We start from the raw sequence: 15268 nt of genomic DNA, 5'->3' as shown, positions 1-15268 counted from the left end.
TCATATACAGTTGTGCTCATAAGTTTATATACTCTTGCAGAATTTTTTTTTATTTCTTGGCCATTTTTCAGAGAATATGAATGATAACACAAAAACTTTTCTTTCACTCATTGTTATTGTTTGGCTGAAGCCATTTATTATCAATCAACTATGTTTACTCTTTTTAAATCATAATGGCAACAGAAACTACCCAAATGACCCTGATCAAAAGTTTACATACCCAGTTCTTAATACTGTGTATTGCCCCCTTTAACATCAATGGCAGCTTGAAGTCTTTTGTGGTATTTGTGGATGAGGCTCTTTATCTTCTCCGATGGCAAAGCTGTCCATTCCTCTTGGCAAAAAAGACTCCAGTTCCTGTAAATTTTTGGGCTGTCTTGCATGAACTGCACGTTTGAGATCTCCCCAGAGTGGCTTAATGATATTTAGGTCAGGAGACTGAGATGGCCACTCCAGAACCTTCACTTTATTCTGCTGTAGCCAATGACAGGTCGACTTGGCCTTGTGTTTTGGATCTTTGTCATGTTGGAATGTCCAAGTACATCCCATGCGCAGTTTCCTGGCTAATGAATGCAAATGTTCCTCCAGTATTTTTTGATAACATACTGCATTAGGAGCAGGAGTAGTGTACCTTTTATCATAGGCCTTGTTGACTCCTGCCCAAATGTAGCATTTATGGTTGTGGCCAAAAAGCTCAGTTTTGGTCTCATCACTCCAAATGACTTTGTGCCAGAAGGTTTGAGGCTTGTCTCTGTGCTGTTTGGTGTATTGTAAGTGGCATACTTTGTGGCATTTGCATAGTAATGGCTTTCTTCTGGCGACTCGACCATGCAGCCCATCTTTCTTCAAGTGCCTCCTTATTGTGCATCTTTAAACAGCCACACCACATGTTTTCAGAGAGTCCTGTATTTCACCTGAAGTTATTTTTGGGGTTTTCTTTGCATTGAAATCAATTTTCCTGGCAGCTGTGGCTGAAATTTTAGTTGGTCTACCTGACAGTGGTTTGGTTTCAACAGAACCCATCATTTTCCACTTCTTGATAAGAGTTTGAACACTGCTGATTGGCATTCTCAATTCCTTGGATATCTTTTTATATCCCTTTCCTGTTTTATGCAGTTCAACTGAACCTTTTCCCGCAGATCCTTTGACAATTCTTGTGCTTTCCCCATGACTCAGAATCCAGAAACATCAGTGCAGGACTGGATGAAAGATGCAAGGGTCTGTCAGGAGTCCAGAAACTCATTGACCTTTTATACACATACACTATTTACATGCAAAGAGACCACAGGTGAGGATGGTTACCTTTAATAGCCATTCAAACCCCTTTGTGTCAACTTGTGTGCATGTTATCAGGCCAAAATCACCAGGGTATGTAAACTTTTGATCAGGGTCATTTGGGTAATTTCTGTTGTCATTATGATTTAAAAAGAGTAAACATAGTTGATTGATAATAAATGGCTTCAGCCAAACACTAACCATGAGGGAAAGAAAAGTATTTGTGTTATCATTCATATTCTCTGAAAAATGGCCAAAAAATCATAAATCTGCCAGGGTATGTAAACTTATGAGCACAACTGTACAGTATAGTAGCATTTTTTCTTTCTGATGGCTGTTAAATACATGATTCTGCTTTATATATACTGTATATAAATATATATGTAAATGTATTACCATATTTTTCCATGTATAAGACGCCCCTATGTATAAGACGACCCCCACTTTTTCAACCCAAATTTAAGAAAGCAATATTTTAATCATAAAACAGAACACATTTTTATTTATTAGGTACCATTTACATACCAGTACTATGATATTATGCATCACACTTAGCTTTGAGAATTTCACTTTTTTCAGCCTCTGTTGCATCACTGCTTTCTTTTTCATCACTATTAGTTCCAGAGATATTCAACTTTATTGCATCACTGTTGTCTTCCGAGTCACTGTCTATATATGTGAGATCATCCTCATTCGCATCTGCGCACTGCCTACACACTCTCCACCTCCAGCGGGATGTGTTCCAATTGACTGGTTTAGCATCAGCTGACATCAGTTACCCAAGACTTGTGATTGGAGGAATCCTGTTTGCAGAGACAAGCTATCTGCAGTTTCACTTGTGATTGGAGGATAGTGATTGGAGGAAGCCTGTTTGCAGAGACAAGGTATGGGCAGTTTTGGAACCGCACGGTTCTCTCCTCGGCTTACTTCCCTGTATAAGACAACCCTCAATTTTTAGTCTAATGATTTTAGACAAAAGTCTTGTCTTATACATGGAAAAATACAGTTCTTTGCTATAAATAATTTTATTAGTGAGTATTAAGTTGTCAGATCACTTAAAATTGGTATTTTTTTAGATTTTAAATTAGATACTGGAGAGTTAATGGATAATTTCCCTTTCATGGAAATATATATAGCAAATAATAATAAAAAAAATAAAAAATAACATACAATTGCTACACAAGCCATATTGTAATTTAATGTTATTAAAATACCTTTCCATTTCAAACTGCAGCACCCTCATTTTCTGTAAAATTCAATGCAATATGGCAATGCAATTGGAGTACAGAATGCCTTCAAAAATGTTGTTTCTTGATTTTGTTATTAGTTTACTGATTTTCTCAGAAATCTGCACTAAGATGCAAGTCATATTTTAGGCATCCTCTGCATAAGAATTTTCATTTTGGGGCGATACTCCCTAACGCCCCGTACACACGAGCCAAATGTTGGGCAGAATCAATAGAAACTGGCTGACATTCAGCCTGTGTGTATGCTAGTCGGTCTAACAGAAGTAGGCTACTGTCAAAGAGGCATGACCCGAAAAAGGTCTGCCAACCGGCTCCCGATCAGCGTTCTCAGCTAATGGTTGACAGCTCTGACCGGAGTGTTCTCACACAATAAACCAGCATGGGAGGTACTCTTTAAACTACCCAACAGTTTCTTATGTCTCTCAGTAGGTGTGATGTCTCGTTTTAAGTGCCTGGGTCTGCACAACTTATGTGGCCATTATGAGGGGATTGCACTGCCCCCGTTGTGTTTATTTTTACATTTTAGAGAATGCAATAGGAGGTTCTGAAATAAGCAAATGAGGGCAGGAAATCTCCAAACTCATAGAGAGACAAGAAACAGAGTTTGTTGTTGGGTTATCCCAAATAAATAAGAGATTTAGCTCATCAGGCCCCACCTATGACTTACGTTTAGGTAGACCAACATGTTTCCTGTAAACAGTTAGTACTGCATATGTACACAGAGTGACATTGTTTGCTTATTACACAAGCACATGATTTTTGCTTAGTATCACTGGAAAAAGAATGTGATTCTCTGTTCCTCTCTGTCAATAAAAGTCTGACTTGACTGAAAAAACAGTCTCTTTGTAAAGTGTTCTTACCTTATCTTAGCAGTTGTAAAGCATAGTTGCTATTCTATTTTTGGATATATAGATCCCCACAAGAGGAAGCATTTACATAAACAAGATAAGATGCAAATTGTTTCTTGCTAATGCTGAGTTTTGTTATACAGGTGGGTGTACATTTCTTTGGATCATTTTTGGGGTTTATTTATAAAAATTTGCATAATTATTTGTCAAGCAAAGCTGCATGTAGCCTTGTTCTGTGCAAATTAACCGGCATTCACTCATTACCTTTAGGGCAGCAGTAAGAACAAACCAGACTCCACTACATGCACATGTGTTGACGGGGAGAAGAGTGCAGATATGAAGACTTATCAGTGAGTTATTTAGCTTTCATTGTTGAAGCAGGGCGTGAGCTGATAAGTAAGTGATTGAGTAGTCATGTCCCTCCAGCCTTTGTCTTATAAGAGGGAGGTGAAGCCTCATCACTCTACATGTAATATCCCACCCCATTTAGCTGGTTAGTGGGCATGGAGGAGGAGGAGGAGGAGGGAGGGAGGGAGGGAGTGGGCTGTCATTTACCAGTAAATTACTAGTAAAAAATAAATAAAAATATCCCATAGTTTGTACAAGCTGTGTAACATCTGCGCAAACCAATCCACATAAACCCTTAGGCCCCTTTCACACTGAGGCGCTTCTAAACTGCCAGTAAAATATTTGAGCACTTTTGAAGAGCTTTTCAGGCGCTTTTGAAGAGCTTTCCATTAATTTCAATGGAGAGGGGCGTTTTTTCACTGCCCTGTCAGCCCACTGCCGAAGTGTGAAAGCATTCATTGATTTTAATGGAAATGGAAATAGGTTTTCGTGAGCTTTTCAGGCGCTTTTTTTAGTGTTAAAGCGCCTGAAAAGTGTCTCAGTGTGAAAGGGGTCTAATTGGAATTTTTTTTACCAAAAATATGTAGCAGAATATATATTGGCCTAAATTGATGAAGAAATTTGATTTTTTTCATTTTTTTTATTGGGTATGTTTTATAGGAGAGAGTAAAAAAAGACTTTTTTTTTCAAAATTGTCTGTCTTTTTTTGTTCATAGCACAAAAAATAAAAACCACAGAGGTGATCAAATGCCACCAAAAGAAAGCTCTATTAGGTGGAAAAAAAAGAACAACAATTTTATTTGGGTACAGTGTTGCATGACCGCACAATTGTCAGTTAAATTTAAAAAAAATCACAAAAAATAAAAAAACAAAAAAACAAAAATGGCCTGCTCGTGAAGGGGGTAAAACCTTCCAGAGCTCAAGTGGTTAAGCAATATTGTAAAATTGTTGTTAAAGCGGATTTTATTTAGGCAAATAAATAATTTACTCTAATTAAAATATATCACTTATTGAATTTTAATTGATACCGAAGTAAGCAGTAGCCGCATACATTATAGGATTAGCTCATTTTATAACCATATGTTTACAATATGTTCAACAAATTACGCTTACTCTAAAGAAAAGCAATTAACATAATGACATATATAGCACTGATGCATTGTAATGAAGACATAGAAACCCATTATGTTTTATGTAGTTTGCATAGCTTATGTACTGAAAGCCAAGAACAATGATGAGAGAAAACATTTTACCATTCAGTCACTAGAGCGCACTGCTGGTCTGAGAAAAAAAATGAAAGCAAAAAAATATATTACCCATGCATACGAGTAGCATGCTGAGCAGCTCTATTTTACGATCTCTTTTTCTACTAACAACTGAAGTATGAGACCAGGCTGGCATGAAGAAACATTTTATTTTTTCTCACATGTAGGGACAATTTTCCAAAAAAAAAAAAAAAAAATATTTTTTGCTCTTGGTTTTTTTAGGTCTCCTGTAACCATGCAAAGGAAGCATACAGATTTTGTTGTTTGTTTCTTGAACATGTAGGGGGTCTACTTTAGAGAAAAACAGGTATTGTTATGGTTTCCAAGGCTGTCAATGGTCTTTCTGTATACAGGATGCAATGAAACTTACCTTATACAAAACAAATCTATTTTTATATAGATTGCAATCTGCAGACAAAACCTTTGAAAATAAAACGTGCTGTGATGGACATTTGACAGGGGCTTTTGGTGAGGGTGAAGATATGTGAGTAGCACTAAAACTACATAAAGGCTTTTTTTTTATCACAAAGTATCACATAATGTTTTTTTTTTATCACAAAATCACATTGCAATTATTAAATATTTTTTGTTTGTTTTTATTGTCTTTTTGTCATTATGTGTAACCGATAAAAATTTTACTTAGACTGCCATTGCAAACTGAAGTGTCTTTTAAGATTTAAAATAATCCTGTCAAAACAGCATCAACAATTGTTTTTATTGAGCAATTTTAAATTTAAAAATGTCTGATTATTCTAGTTTGTGAAATGAATGACTCTAGAGACAATAATTATAAATATAATAATTATTATTATTGTTATAATAAAAATGAAAGTAATTCCAAATGAGGTTTTTTCAAGCAATTAATTGTCTAACTGTGAAAATAAACTCATCACTACCAAAAAAGCAGTTTAATTAATTCCTATGGGGTAGCTTGTCCTGCTATGGAACTTTGGGAAGAACAGACTGAGATGAGCTCTCATTTCATTAAAAGGAATGGTTGAAGTTGGAAAATTAAAATAAAAAATACCTTATAGTGCTAAGAGGCTGAATAGCACACTTCTGGGCCTTGAGAATCTCCCTAGCCCCCATCCTGTCTTCATCGCTTATATCGATATATAAGTTTCTCCTTGCCCCATGGGACGATTGGGTTTCATACAATAAAATAATTAGCTAAGAAATCTATATCAACAGACTTTACAACCACAGACCTTTCAGGAGACTATTACACTATTTTAGGAGGCTATTTAAAAAAAAAATGATATCAGACTTTAAACGATAAATATATGTTTCACATGATTAATAATTTTTTTGCATATACATTTTTTTTAAATTTATGCACTTATTAGTATTTAGATATACACAGGTATATCACTTATCCTTTCTTTCCTTATTCTCATTTTGCATTATTTTGCATTTTTTACACCTCTTTATTATATATTTGTATGGCTTTTGCCTATTTTTTTGCAAGGAAGATTGATTGTTGGTCAATTTGTTATTTTATTTAGTGTACACATTTACCTGTGAGGATTGTTTTTGTTTATTACACTTGGAAGGGGGGTACCACCTCTGTAGTGTGTTTATTATCACTTTTTTATTACTTATGGAGTAGCACAGCATCATTTTCTGTTGTTTTATTAGAAGTGTGGGATCACATTGGGGTGCTTGCGGTAGCTCTTTTATAGTTGATTGCCATCTGGCAGCGTTTGAGATTTTTCTTGTTTTTTAGATATGTTTCATATGATTAATATGATTTATTTATTTTTTTTACATATACATTCCAGAACATATAATTTGAAGATCAAAAAGTATATTTTTACTCCATGTATATGCTCAAAGATAATCAGATTTTAAACTGAGTCAAAATGCTGCCACATTACTGAATGACAATTTGCTTTTATAATTCTTGCTTAATTAATCTCTAATATACTAACAATTCATTGCTAAAACATTTTCACTTCCCCCCTGCTTGACATAATTACCATGTTAATAAGAAGAATTAGGATAACTGTCACTTTATTAATTGCTAGAGTGGACCATCATCCTATCAAGCTGAAAATTACACATGGCTAAATTAATGCGTATTTGACAGATCCAGTAGTCTAGCAGCAAAATAGGTGGATTTTTGGGACACAATAACTTTGGTTGGACAATGTTCACATACTTGATCAAATTCATCATTATCCAACCACACCTGCCAGCTGTGAATTGTTGCTTTTCTAGGACAGTCATTCATATCTAGGTAAACAGCTAAATACCATAATATGAATTGTATTTATGTCTATTCAGTACTGAGATTTACATATCTCTGCCACACAGCGCAGCCCTCTCTTGTAGGGCTTCAGTTATAGTGGAACTCCAACATTTGACCTAAAATAACAAATGTGTTTCATAAGTACATGCTTAAAGAGGAAGTAAATTCAGAAGAAATATTCCCAGTAATCATATGGCTACTAAGTATAGCATTTATAAACTCTCCAGGGCAAGAATTAGCGTTCTAGGCTCTTTCTTACTGTTTCTGCAGCTTGGTTTCTTTTTTCTCTGTTCTTGCCTAAGCCAGCGCCATGTTTGCGGTTGCCTTCCGATTCCAGCCTCATCTGTACTTCCGCCCTCTCTGTCAAAGCCATAATCTTGTGCATGCTCAGTAAAGATTAACCAAGCCTCGTTTTAGTACGCCATTATCATACACCAATAAACCAATCATTATCATAAACCAATAAGAGCACACATGCAAATATCCTCCCTGTGTTAACCATGAATGGCCTTATTCACACCCCCTGTGACGTAGCTGGTCACATGGGGTGTTTCAAGAACACTGGGATCTCGTGGGATTGTAATGCCGTGGAGCTCTGCTATCAGAGGCACGGCACAGCGATACATAGACTGACGTCTTGCTGAGTGTCCTGTAAGTGAGGGAAAAAACGCGCATGCACAAGTGATGTCACTGACACAGATATCAGCGATATCTCCTAAACAGCACAGTTTGTAAGACTTTTAAAGCCACCTACATGTAAGTGATTGTAAAACATTTTACATGCTGTAAAGTTGGGCAGGGGAGTTTACAACCACTTTAAAGGGTAACTTCACTTTCATGGGAAAAATATAACATAGCATATACAACTGCGACACAAGTCATATTGTAATTGAATGTTATTATCTTTCTTTGTCAAACTGCAGAGCTGTAATTTTCTGTAAAATGTAATGCAATATGGCTACCTGAAGGTGTTTTATACACAGAATGTGTACATAACGCTCCCCAGACATATCATTTCTTGCTTGTGTGTTTGGCTCACTGATTTTCCCAGAAGTCGGCACTAAGATACAAGTCAGATTTCCGGCATCCCTTGCAACAAAAATTACATTTTTCTGAGATACTCCCAATAGGAAAACACGTCTAAAGGGATGCAGACCCAGCAGCTTTCCTCATTAGAGCCCTGCAGGTGCAGTGGCTGATTGATTATTAAGAAACCACTCCTATTAGATTCACTTTCCACATGGACACAGACAAACACACAGTGATTCCTTCAGAATGACAAAAGGTAGGAATCTGCAACAAAGTTGTTAAAACCCTTGTAATGTGCATAGTTCACCCAAATGGGGAATGTTTTTTTTCTCAACAAAAGTGGAGTTACTCTTTAAGTTTTTTTTCCAGTAGTTAATTTTCTTTTGTTAATTCCCCCCATAAAAATCAGTACAAGGGACATAACTCACTTTACATAGTATGTATTCCTTGTGCTGGTTTCTCTTCTTTTAGTTGAAATCCCCATATGTCCATGCCCCCCAGCTCTGCCTCTGTAATATTCTGGTGCAGGGGTTAATTCAACTAAGGGGCTGTCACAGACTCTCACCAAGAGAGTCTGGCTATGTCTGCCTTTTCTGCCCAGGTTCGCCATTCATAGAAATCATATTACATCTTCTATGAATTAAACAGTATCTAAGAATGGAGGATAAGAAGGTGATTAATAGATCCACCCCTCCATTCCATAGATCACTTTTCATTCATATAGTACAGCTTCAATGAATGGAGCAGATGGGCAGAAAAGGTTGGCATAGTCAAACTGTCTTGATGAGACCCTGTGACAGCCCCTTAGTTGTATTAACCCCCTCTGCACTGGAAGATCATTGAGGCAGGGTGGGGGGCATGGACAGAGGAGGATTTCAACTAAAAGAAGAGGCATCAGCACAAGGGACACATCCTGACTGTAAGTTATGTTCCTTGTGCTGATTTTTCTGTTTTTTATTTTGGCTGCACTTAGGCTTTAACAGGTGAAAATTGAGGAAGAGATAGTCAGCATTAAAAAGTACATTAACATATGTGAAGGAGTGAAACCTATTATTAAGGGATTTACTTTGTTTGGTCTTACATACACTTTACCCTCAAACCTAACCCTAACATTTAACCTTTAACCTGGTCCAGAACTTAACATTTAACCTAATTCTAATCTTAACCTAACATAACAATTAACTCTTAACAAAGAAAAAAAAAAAAAACTTTAACATGATCTCAAATAAATATTTAAAATTCTACACATTAATGATAACCAAGCTAAATAATTTTCTTTGTACAAGTATTTGGCATTTAATAACACATTGCACACAATGGGGTTGAAATGAAGTCAAGTCAAATAGGCTGTTCACTTTGCAAGGGAATTTTCCCTGCAGCGTAGCGAATGAAGTGAAGCTTTGTTGACCACTATCATCCAATCACGTGCAAGCAAAAGTATATATTTTTTCCTTTGTACGGGATTGAGTATTTTTGGCAAATTCAGTAAGCTAAAGAAAAAATTCCTTGCAAAAGTAAAAACAATGAAAAGATAAGACAGCTCAGCTGGTCAGGTCTGGGGATGGAAACAAGATATGGAAATTAAAACTCAGCAACCCACATAGACAAATATAACCAGAGTATCTCCAACTTAATATGTCAGGGAAAATGCTCAGTCAGTCACTGTGTGGCATGTAATCAATTCTTTCTATACCCCCTATTGGCAGCTTAGTACAGTGACAGTTGTCTAGCATGTAGGTGAACTGCCTGTAGCCGAAGAGTCCAAATAGGATCCCGAGCCAATTTATGGTATCTCCATTAATGCAACTGAGTTCTGTTAGGAAACAATCTTTTTGGTCCCAAATAATACATTGAAACCTAAGAGCTCCATTAAAAAAACTGGGAACATGTTCTGGAAGGACAGGCTGCACAAACTAAAAGTGAAAATGAATACCCTTTTTACACTCATGTAGTAATTGTACTAGCGTCCATAAGGACCAAATGATCCTATATGTAGATATACACACACATACAGAATCACATACATGTCTTAGAGATCAAGGGGTTTGGCACCCTCACTAAATTTCCATAGTATTCAGAAGCAGTCAGACGATGACAGTCTACCAAAATGCAGAAGTGGCCTTCGTGTGAATGTAAATTTCATTAGGCATGGTCACTGACAAAGTAAATAATAACTAGATGTGATAACATTTGAAATCCATTCAAAGGACAAGCATCAGCATATAAGGTTCAATGTGATCTAATTTGGGAATTAATTACTTAATGTATTGGTAGCTTTTGATGCTATTCCTCTGGAAAATAACACATGTTCCTGAATGTCAATATGGGTCAAGATCTAAATGATCCCTGTTTATTAAACAAGCAAGCATTTGATGATCTATTGCACTGATCAAAAGATTGTTTTGTGTATTTTCACCACAAGGCATTTTTTATAGTCTTAAACCTGCATAATATTTTAATTTGATATAAATTTGTTTAGGAAAAACAGTTAATTATGCTGAGATTTAAATGAAGTAAACAGTTTTACATGGAAAAAAAAAACCTAAAAATAAGATTCAGGGAAGAAATAATGCATTTGAGTAATAGGTGCGCAGAGCAATACCAAATCAATGTTAATGTCGACGATAATGTGCTCCATTTCTAAAATGCACTCTCTCTCTCTTGTATCTGCCTACACACAATCTCCCCATTTGCACAATTCTGTTATAATGATATCTTTTAGAGGTTTATGTCACATTAAGGTCTTTACAGATTGATTTTAAACAGCCATATGGCCCAAGCATCTAAATTGTGACTTTGCTAATGTATGTTTTCATAGCCAAGAACACAACATGATTTTACATGCATTAAGAATTCTGGGAATCATGCTTAATTTGACAAATAGGCTTCTGCTTACATCAGTTACAAAGTTACAGATACATTTAACGAGGACTCATATGTCTATATGTTAACCAATGCAGCCACTCTAATGCTTCCAAGAGGCAAGGGAACAATGCACCAAATTTAATTCGGCACACAAGTCGTTAAAGGGGATCTGAGCAATTTAACCTTATTCTGTAAATTGTATTCCTTTTATTCTTTTAACGGCGTCATTGTAAGCAAGGCTCTTGTTTAGATTTAAATTGGCTATCCATTAATAACTGCACTAGCACTTTTCATTCTGTAGAAGAGATAATCAGATAACTTAATGTTGTTTTCCTTTTTTCCTCTGTATATATAAGGCAGAATATCAGCAATATGCCTCTAAATGGATCAATGTTAAGTCGTTATGGGGCATAAAAAGATATGTAGTGAGTGATCGTTTGATGTTGGTTTATAAGATTCATATGGAGTTTATTATGGTTTCCATGTAAATGAGCATATATTACTCTGCCTACCTTGCATATCATATCAATGCAAGCAAAAAAGATTAAGACTGATACAGCATGGAGAATTTGACTTGCAGTAGATTACAAGGATGTCTTCATTTTATATGTATTTAGAAGGAGATAAATCTGATATAGCTTAATCATTATATGGTTTATGGCCCTTGTAATTGAGATTTTATAACCTCAGACAATATGGCTTTAATGACACATCTACTAAAATAATAGGGATAAAAGAAAGCAAATATAAACAAACACCACGTAAAGGTAGGTTTTGGTTAAGAGTAATCTATTTACTGGTCAGGTAGCTAGTTTTAGACCTGTGATGCCAATAGTAAATATACTTTAGTCTCTATTGCAGCTTCACCTATGGCTGTTAGTATCTGCTGCATTGATAAGGAATTTTGCCTTGATTTGAGATTCAGATGATATAAAACATCTAGTGTACCATTAAAGTATGGTTTCAGTTTTATGGGAATTTTTAGGTGCAGTATAGAAATAATCCAGTAGATTTAATTAAAAGAATTCAGTATTTATTTTAACAAGAGATTAAAAGGAAATAGTGTAAAAACATATACAGTGTGACTCATATGGTACAGTCCTTATGTTTACAGCAGCAGTTGTGCAGATCCTGACATGTTTTGCCCTAAAACTGGGCTTCCTCAGGGGATACTATCCGCTTGGGGTCAAATCCTTCTAATAAAAAAATAATATGTACTATAAATGTCACATAACATATCACAACAATTAACATTTTTTACATTAGCATAAACAATATATGTGTGTGCTAGTTTTGATGGCTGTACCATGTTTATTAAATCCTTGTGTACCTAAAACATATTGGAGATGGGAAAAAGCAGACAGAAACATCATCTGTATTTTTGGGTGCTAAGAGCTGCTTCAGTCTGGTTTATCTCTCAAAAATGTAGCAAGCACAAAATACCCAAAGAACCTTCTTCCTTCTATACAATATATAAAGCACTGCATAAACTGTTGGCACTATATAAATCCTGTATATTATTATTATTATTATTATTATTATTATTATTATTATTAATAATATCCATGCCAAATATGGATGAGAAAAATGTACAGCTTTTCATTCTCTACAATTTTTGCTAAATTACACCAGTTTGGGAAAAATGCTTTGGACTTAATGAAAGGTCAAATTAAAGTGTAAGTGTAAAGGGTGCAGTGAGATTTTAATGGCTCCCAGTATTTACAGAAGCTGTATTAAACTATTCTGGACCTGTCCTTGTGCCAAAAAATGGCCCTCATTAACCTTATTACATTTATTTTTACAGATTCAAACAAAAAAGACAAAAAGTAAAATGAAAAATTTTCAACAACAAATAACCATCAATATATTAAACCAAACGGAAAAAAAAAACACTCACGCTTTAAAAAAAGTAAAAGCAGTATACTTTTTTGCTTATAAGCAAATTTCGCATTTCATGCAAACTTTTGAGAAGTTTCAATTGTTAAGAAATTGGGTATTTTAAAAGCTAAAAATTGCCAAAATCACTTTGCTCATCCCTAATAGCAAAGGAAATTTATAAGCAGTAATTTTTCATACACCGGGACAATGCAGACTAGCTCATTCTACAAAGTGACATTGAAACACAATAGCCCCATAAAGTGTGATTAAACCCCACTCTACTACTTGTATTTTAGACACTGGTGAAACAATATCTAAACCACTATCCAACAGGTCTTCTAATGTCTACTTCAAAAATATAATTATTTCAGAAAATACATCATCTTCACAAAGTTTAAATTAATGTTCTATTATTCTTTTTTAGGAAAATGTTACAGATAAAACACAAATTTACAGGATTACATAGCATGAAAAGAACATACAAAGCTTGAAGTGTATGTGAAGGCAACATTTTCTTATATCTTTGCAATACATGCACATGTTCCCATGTGTTATCCATTTAAGCATGCTGCACATACAGAAGAAAATGGTTGAAGAAAATGGTTGATGTGCCAGAATAGGGATGAATGAATGTGTTTGGGTTTGGTTTGGTTTGTGGGACATTCACCGAGCCCATAGTCCAAAAACTGCAAACCAATCCCCATTGGAGTGCAAATTCTAAAAATAGTTTTTCTATTCTGTTCTATTGATTTTCTATGCAATTCTTTTCTATCATTTTCTATTCAAATTCATTCTATACGAAATTAAATTTTTAGAAGCCATCTTCCGAAATTCGAATTTGGTATAGAATTAACTCAAATCCGAATAGAAAAGATTAGAATAGAATAAAAAATAATTGAAAAGAATAGCAGAAAAAAAACAATAGAACAGACTAGAAAAAATATGATATATATATATATATATATATATATATATATATATATATATATATATATATATATATATATATATATATATATATAGTATCTCACAAAAGTGAGTACATCCCTCACATTTTTGTAAATATTTTATTATATCTTTTTATGTGACAACACTGAAGAAATGAAACTTTGTTACAATGTAAAGTAGTGAGTGTAAAGCTTGTATAACAGTGTAAATTTGCTGTCCCCTCAAAATAACTCAACACACAGCCATTAATGTCTAAACCGCTGGCAACAAAAGTGAGTACACTCCTAAGTGAAAATGTCCAAATTGGGGACAATTAGCCATTTTCCCTCCCCGGTGTCATGTGACTCGTTAGTGTTACAAGGTCTCAGGTGTGAATGGGGAGCAGGTGTGTTACATTTCGTGTTATTGCTCTCACTCTCTCATACTGGTAACTGAAAGTTCAACATTGCACCTCATGGGAAAGAACTTTCTGAAGATCTGAAAAAAAGAATTGTTACTGTACATAAAGATGGTCTAGGCTATAAGAAGATTGCCAAGACCCTGAAACTGAGCTGCAGCATGGTGGCTAAGACCATACAGTGGTTTAACAGGACGGGTTCTACTCAGAACAGGCCTCACCATGGACGACCAAAGAAGTTCAGTGCACTTGCTCAGCATCAAATCCAGAAGTTGTCTTTGGGAAATAGATATATGACTGCTACCAGCATTGCAGCAGAAGTTGGAGGGGTGGGGGGTCAGCTTGTCAGTACTCAGAACATACGCCGCACACTGAATCAAATTGGTCTGCATGGCTGTCGTTCCAGAAGGATGCCTCTTCTAAAGATAATGCACAAGAAAGCCTACAAACAGTTTGCTGAGGACAAGCAGACTAAGGACTTGGATTACTGGAACCATGTCCTGTGGTCTGATGAGACCAAGATAAACTTAATTGGTTCAGATGGTATCAAGCGAGGCGGCAACCAGGTGAGGAGTACAAAGTGTCAGGGCTGGCTCAGCCATTTCTTCTCTGAGCTGGCTGCTCAGCTGTCAGCTAAATGCCAGCTCTCATCTCCCTCCACAGTTAACCAGCTGTTGTTGATCCCGCCTACTTAAAGATCTCCAGCTCACTTCATTCCTGCCTTCGCCTTGGTCACATCACAAGAAACCATCTCCAGCGTTGCTGTTTAAAGACTGGCTTGCTAACATCCCTTCTGGCGCCTTATCCTGCTTGCTGTTCCTCTACTTGGATCCCTGACTTCTGGCCTGGCTGATTACCCGATCTGGTTATTGAACTCTGTCTTGGCTGACTACCCGATCCGGTTACTGGACTCTGGC

The sequence above is a fragment of the Aquarana catesbeiana genome, linkage group LG05, assembly GCF_042186555.1.
Source record: "Aquarana catesbeiana isolate 2022-GZ linkage group LG05, ASM4218655v1, whole genome shotgun sequence".
NCBI classification, from domain to species: Eukaryota; Metazoa; Chordata; class Amphibia; order Anura; family Ranidae; genus Aquarana; species Aquarana catesbeiana.
Note: the sequence above shows the minus strand (reverse complement) of the source record.